Source organism: Paroedura picta, chromosome 10, assembly GCF_049243985.1.
Source record: "Paroedura picta isolate Pp20150507F chromosome 10, Ppicta_v3.0, whole genome shotgun sequence".
NCBI classification, from domain to species: Eukaryota; Metazoa; Chordata; class Lepidosauria; order Squamata; family Gekkonidae; genus Paroedura; species Paroedura picta.
In genome coordinates, this window is record NC_135378.1 from 50,728,871 (window position 1) to 50,742,949 (window position 14,079).

Here is a 14,079-nt window from a genome sequence, read left to right on the forward strand (position 1 = left end):
AAGAAAATAAAGGACAGCTACAATCAGTCTTATTTTAATGTGAATTCTCATCCTTAAATCTCTTGTTATGGGTCCCTGATTCCTTGTGCAGAAAATTTTATTTATGTGTCAATCAAAGATGGTGTGGAATTTCTTTCAGCATCACTATCTGGTTAGTCTATATCCAAACATTTAAAAGCTCCCTACCAGTTTTGTATATGCCAAAACCCTAGATCATAACATTGTAATCTTATATAATAAAATGTGCAGAGTACTTCTCACAATGTGTTGGCCCTCTGACTGGCCTTCGAGGGCCACTCAGAGAAGTTGGCACATGGTCAGACTGAGGACCAAACAGAGGCTTTTTCAGCCCTCGGGGGGCCACAAATCCTGCAGAAGCCCACTTTACAAGCAACCTGCAAGCCACCAGCAGCCTACCCCACCACACATTTCTTACCACAAATAGCTGGAGGAGCCAGCAAGAGTGCCTTGGCATGGAGGTAGCAAGCAGCCCCTTCGTGCTCTCTTGGGTCACAGTGCACGGCCTCTGGGTCACACATCAGGCCAGGGCCATGAGAGGCCTCTGTGCCAGCTGCCTGTCTGCTTCCCGATGGGGCAAGGAATGGTTCTGCCATCGCATGTGGGCCATTGCTACCTCCCAGCCTGTTGGGGTAAGACAGTAAGAGCTGCCACGCAGGGGCCAGGGAGAGGCTTCTGCATGGCCTCCCGGTCCTGCGTGGGGTCAGGGTCACAAGAGGCCTCTGACACAGTTGCCCAGCAATCTCCCTGAGACACCAGAAGCTGAGGCCAGAGTGTGGGGACACTGGAGGCTTCTGTGCAGGCTCCCAGTCCTGCACGGCACTGGGACCATATGAAGCATCCTCGCTGGCTGCCCAACCACCTCCTTGCAAGTTGAGGGGTGCTGCTGCCAGGGCACCATCTCCCCCAAAGCCCTCACCTCCAATCTGCAGAGTTAGGAGTTAGGAGGGAGATACTGTGACTGTCGCCATGTGGTGGCAGTACCTGCCTTCCTGCACCAAGAGCTGGTAGGAGGGGGGCGCCACATGCTTCCTGTCCACTTTTAAAGCAGGCCTCACAACTAGTAATTGTATAGTCCATGAAATTCAGATTTGCTCCTTCTTTTTTGTTACACTGCAGCGTGTATAAGGAATTCAATATGAGAAGCAGACACCACACCAACTGCTGACATACTTTTGTGCAGTTAACTTGCTATATTTTTCATGTTGATGCCATATTTCAAGTCAGTGATATCATTTACTGCTGGTAGAGACAAGGTGATTGTGAGGTCCAGAACAGCAGCAAGAATCAGTTTGAAGCAACAAATGGTTCCAAATCTAAGATGGGCCACCCTGCTTTGCTATATCAATGACTTCTGGTGGTGGTGGCAGACTATGTGATCCTTTGTCACATTTATGGGAAAATAGAGGTCGGTATCCTCAGAATGATCAGGGCATAGCTGGATCACACTGCTTCATTGACCACATAGATCAAAATATCTTTCCTGGGACAGAAATTCCAACCAATATAATACCATCCATATGATGCTTTCAAGCATTGAAAGCAACTCACAGACATTATCTATTATAATCTTTATAACAGCCCTGTAAAATAAGACAGTGTTATTGATTCATGAATTCTCAGAAAACTGCACCTGGATTTGATAGAAATTAGGTAAGCAGCGAGGAGGAGGACAAGGGGGGGGGAGACAATAGCCTTGAGAACACTCAAAAGTACTATTACTTCCACACTTGTGCTGCAATTGTTTTAAAAGTTTTTGGTTTTTAACAAACATAGAAAACAATACACACACTAGAACTTAATGGGTTGCCTGCCAGCTAGGGTTGCCGTCCCCCAGGCAACACCTGTAAATCTCCCACTGTTAACAACTGACTTCCATTCATTTCCCCTGGAGAAAATGGCTTCTTTGGAAGGTGAACTCTATGGCATTATGCCCTGATGAGGTCCCTCCTTCCCCAGGCTCCACCCCCAAAATCCTGAGCTAGCAACCCTACCGCCAGCAAGGGCATTTAAAATTAGTGGACTCTGAACAGTAAATTCCAGACCGAATGGCTAGAATGACTGAACAGTGAATAGCTGAAGAAACAGAGCAGATCTGTCACCAGTATTCTACATTAAACAAATATTGTAAAGGTTTGTATATAGTGCTTATCCACATGGGCAGCATTCATTACAAAATGTTTTAAACACCTGGGTCCGAAGCAATTTGATGAATTTAATTTCGATATCTTCAAGATACTGGAGCAACAACAAAATAAGAGGTTCAGTGCCTCTTTGTGATTGCTTTGACATTACCTTGCATTTCTCAAGTACTAGGAGGAAAACCTTTTCTTGTGCACAGACACCCAAATAACACAATCACTGAACCTAACAATGTCCACTACACCATCTCAGGCTTATTCACATGCCTATCTTCTAGCATTGTATATGCCATTAAATGCCAACAATGCATTGGTGTTCTATGTAGGACAAATAGGTCAAACCCTATACCAAAGGATAAATGGACACAAATCTGACATCAAATCGCAAGACTGAGAAATCTGTAAGAGAACACTTCAACCTACTAAAATAGTCAATTGCTGACCTCAAAGTAGCCAATCAAATCAGGTTTATTTATATGGTCACAGATCAGTTCTAAGTAGCTATTTTATTGCAAAGAAACTTCAGTAACAAACTAGAAAGGGAAATTGCTGAGTTGCATTATTATCATAACAATGGAATATCCAGGAATTAATAGGGATATTGTCTTCTTATCTCATTATATATGCTAACCTCATTCAGTCTTTACATCTGTTCTCACCAATCCCCTAAAAGGGCCATACATTCTCTTTATTTTAATGTAGTTTAAGTTTGTTATCCCTGTTTGGTCCTTGAATCTGTTAAACATCTTCATTGTACTGTATGCTAATTTACTGCTCACCCTCTACCTTTATGTAAGAACTGGTAACTTCCATTTCATGTTGTTTGATGATGTTTGTGTGCATTCAAAAGCTTATACCTTGAATAATACTTTGTATTAAGGGTGCCACTGCACTCAAACTGTGTTCTGCTGCCAACAAGGCTACCCATATGAATCTATCTTGTATTTATCAGTCAATCTGTTCCTCTGGAACAGAATGCCCTGTTTGACCTTGTTTTGTAATTTGGTATCGTTTAATTTAGAGCATCCTGGGAATTGTTTGGCTTAGGGTGCTATTTATAACAAGTTGCAAACTGACTGAGAAAGATATATTTGGTACCTTCTTTGTGTGTTCTGTAAGAGAAATGCTTACAGAATATTTTGATCAGTTATTTTTCCCTTAAGCCTTTGAAGATAAATGAAATTAAACAATAGATTGGAAAGAGGGAAGATCCACTTTACACCATACACTTTGAAAACAAGGGGGGAAATTACACCTTGGATTTCTAAGGTACTAAATGTCTTATGATGGTTAAGGGTACGGATGAAACTCTTCAGAGACTTTCTTCTGTCACTTATCAAATTAAATACAACCTTTTTCAGCACAAAAAGACCAAACTCTAAGAGCTCAGGAGCCGAGTGAAATAAGGTTATTGTGATGTTATATGTGATGATAGGGAACCACAATCGGATCCCCCAATGTGTAATTTAAGTTCAAAAAGCAGCTGAGAGGAACCTGATTAGGATCAGAGGAGGGGAAGGCTAATTCTTTCCATTGTCATTTATCTGAATTCTATGTCTCTGTCTCTCTTTCACACACACACACACACATACCCATACTTGCTGTAGGACCGTTCATGTATGCTCAAGCATACTTTAGTTTACACATTAGAGAATTCAGTCATGGATTGTCAACATCAGAAAACCAATCTGGCTGCAAATCCAGGGGCTTTTATCAAATTCGACACAAAATGAATTTGGTGAGGATTCAGCATGGTGCCTCAGCTGAACTGGATCTTAATTGTATAGAAGGATGCAACATAATTTGATACGTTTTACAACCTCCCCACCCCTGACCTTCTTATGTTAGCAGCCAGACCCCTCCTCACATTGAGGGGTAGTTTATAGGCAGCATTTCTTTAACATCACAACAAATATTAATTTGTAGCATACTATTTGGCCAAAATTGACATTGGAATAGCTGTCAGTTGCGTTCCAAACACAAAGGTACACAGTCTGCTCCCAAGCAGATATTAGAACGTGGATGCCAGCCAGAAGTCAATCTCCAGGACATGCTTTGATACTTAGATGAGATTTTGTGGGAAGGAGCTGAGTCAATAATGGGGTCCTCCCACCTCAAAAGAGATGCATACCAGCTGGGACAATAGACTCTCTGAGAATGGTAACTAATCTTGTCAGTTCCTTAATTTCTCCTTCCCTTCACACCTATGGACCTCAATTAGCAATTCCTAACAGCTGCATGATGACAGCCTCCTGTCCAGTACACAAGGGATCATCAAGAATTAATTTTTATTTATATTTGAATCAAGATGTTTACTGTACTATATTGCTTTATGAGAGTTAAAATTTAAAGCACCCTGAGCCAAAAGGGAGGGCGGGATATAAATATAATATAAAGAAATAAATAAAATAAAGAAATATTAACACCTTGAGTTCTACTCAGGTAGAGCAATCACTGCTATTGCCTACCTCCTGGGAACCCATTGAGGCTCATTCCAGAAACAATGTCCACACCTGGACACATGTCACACGTAAGAAATTTCATCAGTATGTTGTTTTAGGGACTAGTCTGAGGTATAGGGTATTTTACCCTATAAGATAGAACACCCATCACCAATCTGTGTGTGCATGCTTGTTCTGGGACTCTTTGCACATCCCCACTTGCATGTGGGCCTACCTTTATCTTGTGTGTGTGTGTTCTTGGATCGGATACCTATTCTGCCTACTTCTGTGTAGGTGCTCGTCTTCCTCCACTGAGCACTAGCTATCTTGCTGAATCCATGAACTTCCCTCTTCATGTCATTGCCTCTTTCACCCCAAATACTTGCCCTCTTCCCCTCATTTTACTTAGACTTCTTGAATGAATGTTTTACATGCTTTTTGTGTGCTTATACAGCTTTAATTCTTTCTAATAAAGACCTTTTCCAGTTTACACCTGACAGGTTTGTTCAAAATTTCTTAAGGGAATATCCTTGTATACATAGGCGATGATCCTGTAGTTACTGCCTCTCGCTAAGTAGCTAATTTCCCCAGTTAAATTCAGGAGACCTCCAATCTGGGTAACCCTTGAGCATTTCAACTGGTTCAAAATGCAGCTGCATAGATCCTCTATGGGACCCAGTGGAGGGCAATATATGACTTGTGCTCTCTCAGCTATACTGGCTCCAGTTTGAAGACCAATTCAGATTCAAAGTTTTGGTCATTACTTTCAAAGTCTTAAAAAGTCTGGGACCATCGTGGAACCGCTTCTCCTAGTACATTCTCCAAGATGTCTTAAGAGCCAGTAAACAAAACTTGCTCAGAACTAGGAGCTGCCCAAGGTCACCCAGCCGGCTTCATGTGAAGGAGGAGTGGGGAATCAAACCCATTTCTCCAGATTAGACTCTACCACTCTAAACCACACACACAACTACAGCCTTTCCAGGAAACTTACCTGAAATACTGCCATATGGAATGTTCTTCATTCTGTTCACTGGGCTGATCTTTCTTCTTTACCCTCAGCAGACTTCTATTGTTTTATCTAAATTAAACTCATTTTTTGCATCAGCACATATCCAACCATCTGTGCACACAAACAGGATTTTTTAAAAAAATATGCACAGTCCAGGCCACATTTGTACTACAACCATACTTTCGTCGGAGCTGTCTGAAAGTTCAGTTACTAGACTTGAAAGTTGCTAGTAGCCTGGAATCTTATCTTTATTCTCCTTCATGCATTTTAGTTGCACTAAAGCTCAACAAAAACAATTGAAACATTCTATCAGACCAGACCTTTAATTCACATCTCTTGTCGCTTCAGAAGATTAAAAGCAATCTGCAGTGCAGGAGCACAGCAAAAGCAGCCTCAAGCCGCATGGCACTAAAAGCTCTGGAGTATCATTTTCTTTTATAATGTAACCTCATTAAATGGCTTGTAACCTATAAATAATACTGCATTTCACCAAAATCTTGCTATGGAAAACAGCACCCTGCTGGAATTTAACACTTGAGACTATTTTAAAATGTGTTTGATTAAAAACTTAATTTTAGACTAACATTATAATGGCCTTGCTATGAGCTTTACGTTGCTTAACACCGTTCTCAATCAGTGCCTCTCACTGCCTTTCTTCATATGATTGTCAACTTCAACTGTAAAATGTTGCTGATTATTAACATTGTGGCATTCCTGACAACCTCTGAAGTTTATTTTGGTGCTCAGACTATTCTTTCTCCCTCCTTTAAGCAGTCTTTTCTTTTTTGAGGGGGGTAGAAGAAAGCTGGACTCTTGAAACTGCAATTAATTCACAAAAAGGAAGATCAAGTCAACACAAGGGATTGTGACATGGAGCCACCTCTGCTTCGGATGCACCCTAGGCTGTATACTTCTTCAAAGCATATGGCACATTCACTTTGAAACAATGAAAGAGCTATGTTCACATAGTGCTTAGCATATCTCCTTGTACTCAGGAGTCACAGGAATTATGTTCTGGATTGGGGGCCTTATTACAAGAAACCAGATGCTAGAGAAACCTGATCGCTTTGACCTTCTACGCATAGTCATGGATAGTTTGAAGCAAGGGTTGTAACAAGAGGTGATCATCTTAACTTTGGAAATATTAGATCTCAGCTACAGAGTTGGTTCAGACGTAATGTCTTATGTCAATAGCATGACTTTTGGAATAATTCTTGTGGATGGATGGTGCATGAACATAATCACACACACAACTCTAAAATGGATTTAATAGGCCTGGACAGTTAGAGGTGGGAAGTGTAGTGCACTCAATAGCACAGATACATACACCTCAAATCTGCAGCACCATTTATCTGTAAGGATGGCAACTCAAAATCAACTAATTAAAACCCAAACCAAATACCTCCTATTCTATGGTACAATTAATCTGATCACAAACCATAACGAGCCTTAGAAATGACCAAGAATTACTGTGGTACCTCGCTGTCAGCTATTCACAGGCAAGGGCAGCAATGAGACAGTATTTCTAAGTGCGAGCCTAAGAAAACACTGTATGCTCTTCTAAGTCCATGGACTTCAATGGGCTCTGAAGGACGAAACTGTTTTTAGTCACTGCACTATTAAAGAAGAGTCTTTTTAAAATGTATTTAGCCTCCTTTCGAATGTTAATTAAAACAAAATAGATACCCTACTTCAAATAGCAAAGCCAGGCCCTCTTCCTTCCCTGTGTAGCCCCAAAGCAAACTGAGGCGGCCCAAGTCTGCAGTTTACATTTCCCAGATGGAATGAGGGGCATGATCACAAGCACCGCTCCTTGCCCTCTCAGTGCTCACCCTATCCCGGCATGCACACATTTCATCACAGAGGTTTGCCATTTTTGTTCTTCAAATCGACAGTGTCTATGATAGCCTTCATACAAACATCTGCCTAATTGGTAAGGAACATTTGTTGACACCTTCTGAATTATTTTGTTGATGTTGTTATTACCTTTCTGTCGTTTAGTTGCCCATGGAACTCACGGCAGCATGCATGTTTCCCAGGCAGTTTCTCATTCAGATATTCAAGGAACCTAAGCCACTTTGAACTTAAGCAGGTTTGACTTCAGACCATCTGTGCCCAGGGAATGTTTGGGTAAGGCTGATACCATAAAGACAGTGCAGTCAGCAGGTATTTTGTCTTCTCTGGTGTGTGATTGACTTGCCTTACTTACCTTCTCCTCTTCAGATAACATTTTTGAAGTATTCTACTCTTTTTGACCTGGAATGCATAGCTTGATAAGTTGTGGAATGTGTTTGAATCAGAGGCTTATATCATGGATATTGCTTTTAACAAGTGAAGGTAAATTAGTCATGTCCCGTTCTCTGATTTGATAGAAAAGTCATTTGTATTGAAAGCACGTTAGTCTGCTAGTGGTTTAATTTGGTGTGTTGTTTTTGCTACCAATTAAAAATCAAAGAATGGGCATGACATTTTTCATCATAACAAATATCCCAATGTGAATCAGTGTTTATTAAGAGACCCAAAAGTTTTGAGGCAGCCCTGTCTTTTCCTAGTTTCCAAATACCGTTCTCCATTATTCCAATTAAAAAAATAACACTGCTGTTTTAATAGGCTTGGAATTGACTGACCCACAGCTATACTTTTCCTTTACAATCTGAAAGAGGTCCCAGACTATCCTTTATTCCACATGCTGAAATACAACACTCTAAGCAGCCTGGAAGTTATCCAGGAAACACCCAGGCTGAATACCCTACACTTGGGCTGCACAGATAGCTCTACCAGTCCACAAAAGGGATAAGCATGTGTGCTAAACATAGCTTACAAGAAAGGAGAAATTGGAGGCCTCTACTACCATAAAGTGAAAACCAGGACTATCTTCTTTCATACCAGTGGGAATGTATAGTTTCTGCTGATACATTCCGTTGTACTTTTGTCCTACCTCAGATCCCAATATGCCTCTTAGGCATTTATGAAATCTTATACGAAGGAGCTCAAATTCACAATAACTGACACCTTGGGTTTTACCAACTAGGTATGTCCACAGTTTTTAAATTTTTCCTCCATGACATTCCTTGTACAATATTGGAAACAACCTGCTGTTCCAAGGAAGAACTCCAGTTATGCCAATCTTTGTTGCCTGAAACTTATTGCTAATCCTGTTTCACTGATGTCCTCATGTGGCCCCCACCTTAATCTTAACATCATGCCCATGTATCAAAATCCAATTGTATTAGCTAGTCATGAAATAGAAATTAACAGGTATTTTCTATAGCAGAAGCTGGTTTTAACTCAGTTTTTATTTAGATATTTAGTACCCTGGGAAGTGTTCTTTAATGCTGACAGATTTATGTGTGCCCAGTTCTTAAATAATAGAGCTTTCTAATCTTGGAAGAATTTATTCTCTCGCATACATCCACATGTATTTTGGTACTAGAAAGCCCTCTGAGGGAGCAGTCAGTATACCCACCAGGATAGAAATTTATTATAAGGCTTGTATTCCTCGTTCCACACACTCTTCTAAGACTTAAAGACATTTCTTTTTGGTATTTAGTGCGTAAGTGAAACACAGAACACAAATTAATTTTAAGGAATTTTAAGTTTATCTCTCGCCTTATAAGTGAATGTTTATACAATAATGCTTTCATAACGATGTGTACAGAATCAGTGAACTATTTAGTTCCAAATTAGTCATGTGCTAGCCTTACAGTTTAGTCACAAGTTGAAAAAAGTATAAGCAGCAACCTGCAAACACTAATGGGGAGGGAACTCATTTACCTCCCCCAGATGTCTCTTCCCACATTATTTCCTCTTTCCTTCCCCTGACACCCCAGCATCATCTCCCATCAATCTACTTATATTTATTTATATTTATCTGTGTCCTTCTGCAGTCTTCAGCTTTCCCAACATCCCTTTTGCCCCAGACTAGCTCTGAATCCTTTCTCCTTTTCTTTGCTTCCACTTACCTATCTAGTCTATTTTTCATTTCACTAGTAGCTCCCACTACTAGTAGCTCCCCCTGCCCATTTTTCTGCCCACCTACCTCTCTCCTCCTTCACTGCTCCCTTCTCTCCACATCTCAATGGGCAGTAACCATGACATAGAAGTCTCAGTAATAGTGGATGTTTGCCTAGCACCTCAAAATGGCCACAGAGATCTAACAACATACTCTTGGGAGATCTTGGTACCTTTACCTGATCTCGGCTTTTCCCAGGTCTACAGAAAAATGCGTCCTGCCTATCCTTGGCACCACTTAGTGTATTATTTTTGTTCTGCATTTTATGTCAAGGTTCACCATTGGAGATATTAAATTAGGAAGCTGTCAAATACATTTCAGAAATATATTTCCACCAATCATGCTTTTTAAAATCTAAAACAGATCTGCTGAAGCCACATACATGTGATTTTCTGGAAAAGGTACAAGGAATTTAAAGAAGGCATACAAATCTTGAACTTAGTGAGGTGTATGGGGAATTTCTCACTTTTCTTCCGGACACCTCCTTGACCAGGTTGTTCCAACAAAACCCTAATTAGTCCTCAGTCAAAAACTCACTAGTCCTTAATGAAATCAAAACTTGTTTAATCTGATCTTCCACCACTATTTTTCCAGAAACCTTTACATGGGTAAAAATGTTTCCATGTGCAAATCCACAGATGTTTATTCATAAAAGATCCACACCCAAGATATTAGATTCCTGCTGACTCCATCTCAAAGATATACCCTGAAAAAGCCCTGTGGATTGTCAGGATGTCTGCATTTCTGTAATTATTCCAAAATATATCCTGGAAAAGAAAGTCTACATCAGCATAGGTCTTCAGTCAGTGTAGATACACAGTATATAATTAATGCAATCACACATTCAAACCACATATACACTGACTCACCTGTTATGGTTTACTAAGGACCTAAATGACATCTCCCTGCAGATCTTTCTAACCACAGCTTAGCTTGTTACATACTACTTGACTGACACTTCCAAGGTTGCAGTTACTGTGGGTCAACCCTCAAACCTAGAAAAGCCTCTAGTCTTCTTCTTGTAGGTATCACCTAAAAACAGCTGTATGTTGGTACAGTGGTTAGCAACCCTGGCTGTCTTCTGGGAAACCAGGGTTCAGTTTCTGATGGGTAGCCAAGTATGCAATTTACATACTCAGGTTCAGGAGTATATAGAACAGATCTTGTGCAAGCTAGACACATCAAAGTCACAGGGGACCTCTCTGGATGCTCCTCTACATGACCTCCAAGTTACGATGTTTGGAAATTTGGTAAAAATTTAAACTGAGTGAAGACAGTGTCTGGAAACGTATAAATTCACAAATCTCCATGAAAAGTTAAATGTTTGTGGAAAGTTTTTGCCAGTTGACCTGCTACAAACTTCAGTGAACCATGAACCAGCCAAACTATGTCACAAACTTTAGTTCATGAGCTGGTTCATGCCCATCCTGAATCATCTTGCCACACGCAGGATTACCTATTCCATTTAAAGAAATTCCTAGAGATTTAGGAATAATGCCTATGAAGGGTGGAGTTGGGGGATGAGAGGAAGCCCAACAGGTATAATACCATAGAGTCTACCCTCTAAAGCTGCCATTTGTACCGTTGGGTTCAGTTTTAATTCTGGGAAAATTCCAGTCCCTGCCTTGATATTACTAACTATATATCCAAGTGGCATTTGGTCATTAATAGAGATAGGACTCTATGGTAAACTGACATTGTTGTCTGATATACAGGTTAAAATGGGTTTAAATTAGGATTTGGAACCAGATGCTGGCTTAGTACTGTATAAACAGGGAGGTAAAAAAATAGTTGCTATTTATGTAGGTAAATGCAATAGATGTTGAGAGAACAGGTAAATGGCATAAATGAATAGTACAAACAGATTTGAGGTGGCACTTCAATGTGCATTAGGCGTTGTTTGTCATCTCTGTAGGATGTCTGCTTTGAAAAGCTGATGAGTCACGGGCACTTGGAGACAATAGCAGTGATTTCAAGCCTATAGAACCGAGTGGAGGGTACAAGGCTGTAGTCATTATTTAGCAAGCCAGAGCTGCAAAAGAAACTGAAGCAATGGGAAATAACACAATCTTGTTTTTTTGTTTAGGAAAAAAGACAAGATTCAACAACATTACTGTATTCGTTTTTGTTTTGGGGGTTGCAAATAACTAAAGAGTCGATTAAATTAAAGCAGTGCGCAACAAAATATGAATTTATAGAAAGCAAGGAAGGTGAGAATGGGAAAGCATTCTTCCCACTAAAAGTGCTATATAAATGATGAATACATGATTATCGTCCTCCATAATGAGTGATGCTTCTTACCAAACTGGCAGCTAAATGCTGCAGTTATTTGTTTACATTTAACGGTTCCATCCAGGCATCCATGGACGATTGTTTGTTTTCTGAAATTCTCTTCACATTCTGCTCAGGATGAACCAAGCTATTCTTACAGCAATAAAAGGAGGGGAAGCAATCCCTCAGTGACACTTCTGGGAGAAATAAGGGCCATTTTGGATCTTATATCATATGTTGTTGCAGAGCCTTGAAAGGTTTATTAGACTTTCTGAAGTTTTTGTTTTTGTTTTATTGTGAGCAAAGCTCTGTGTCCTCACATAGCAGGGACATCTATACAGGTATTAGGTCTCATTGCATCCAGTTTATCACAGGACTGAGTGTCAGTGTAAAACTCTGTTATTCCGGTTACAAATTCCTATTCCAATGTCTCTGAGAATTATTCTGAATATACATATATATATTCAGAACAATTCAGTTTGGCTCGCAATCTGTTTGTGAGTTGTGCACAGAGATTTGATTTGTTGGCAGTCAGTTAAACTGTTTGTTGACCTGTTTGCAGCATTCAACAGGTGGTTTCACTGTATTACCATGCAGTACAGTGCAATTGCCTTTCTGTGAGTGCAGATTCTCATACTGCCCAACTGAGGTTTGCTACTTCCCCATCTTTGCTGTATAACTGTTCTCTTCAGCAGGTACTTGTTTAAATGCACAGTTATGTCACCAGCAAATCATATCTATCAGTCACCAATAAATGCTGTGCTTCAATACATTTCTAACTACTGGTGTTTGGTTAAGAATTCCTTAGTGACACTAATGGCTGCCAATCAGTTTAAATCAGTAGTGTACATGTGCATGTGTGGTTTAGGGATAATCCAGTTCAGACCACTCATCCTTATTCATTGTTGTTCCTCTATATATTTATGAAACAGCCTAGGGGGTGGGACGTGTCCGGCTGCCCAAGTTGGAATAGGGCCAATCAGGGTGCAGCCAGCTTTGCCCTGATTGGCCATGCTCCTGCAGCTCCCGCCCTCCGTCTCTGGACTTTAACCTCTTTGCTCTCAGATGCCTCAGTGCCTGGAGCCAGCAGCAGGTAAGGGGAGAGGCCCTGGGCAAAGGATCGTGGTGGAGGGCCTCTTGGCCTGCTAGGCTGGGCCTGCTGATGAGGGCCTCCCGGCCTGCTGACTAGCTGACTGCTAAGGTGCTCTGTTGGCCCTGCTAACGAGCTGGCTGCGAGCTGCCACCCAAGGCCACCTTAAGCTGCCAGGCTAGGGGCCCGGGGAGGGGACCCTTTTAAGGCCCGTTCTTAGGAATGGGCTTTGAAGCTTGTAAATAATATAAATCAATCATCAATAGATAATGAAATCCTACCCTTTGGGTTTGGCTAAATAGTCATTAGTAATGCTAATGGATGCTGATCAGTTTGAATCAGCAGAATCCCTCTGCATGTGCGGTTTTGCAGAAACCTGATGCAGACCAGTTTGGCAGGCATTTGCACCTGCTCTGCACTAATCAAACAGACCAGTTGTCAGGTCACATCTGATTGTTGCCTGCAAACATGGTAAGTTCAACCACTGAATGTGTTCACAGCGAAATTCTTAGCCTACTGATAACATTCCTTTTCCATTTTATCCTCATAACAACCCTGAGGTATGTCAACACCCAACCATTGTGTGGGCCTTGCACACATGGCTGAGAAATATACTATAAGCAAACATATATGTTGCCTTCTTTGATCTAAAATCTGTATTCAATAAGGTCCTTCAGGACAGACTCTCGGAGAAGCTATTCAGGACAGCTACACTAGTTATATTGCTTTTAAAAATTAGTTGTTATTATAAGATTTAGATTACAGTTCATTGTATATGCTCCCACAGAGGACATGGGGGCGCAAGGTAAGGTTGTGTCCTTGGTCCTGCCTTGTTTAATCTCTACATTAACGATTTAGTCCTAGATTGAATATGCTGATTTTGCAGCATAGAGATTCATCTGATTCCAGTCATGCTATATGAAGACAACATGGGTTTGATATCAGTAACCAGAGTGGAACTGTGTCAATCAACTGAGATCTTCATTCAATATTGTGCTGATGAGCACCTGGTAATTAATATCAAGAAATCCAAGCTTTTTCTTTTTGCTTAATCTTGTATGGAAGACTGGTGTAGGGAAGTTTGGTTAGTAGTGACC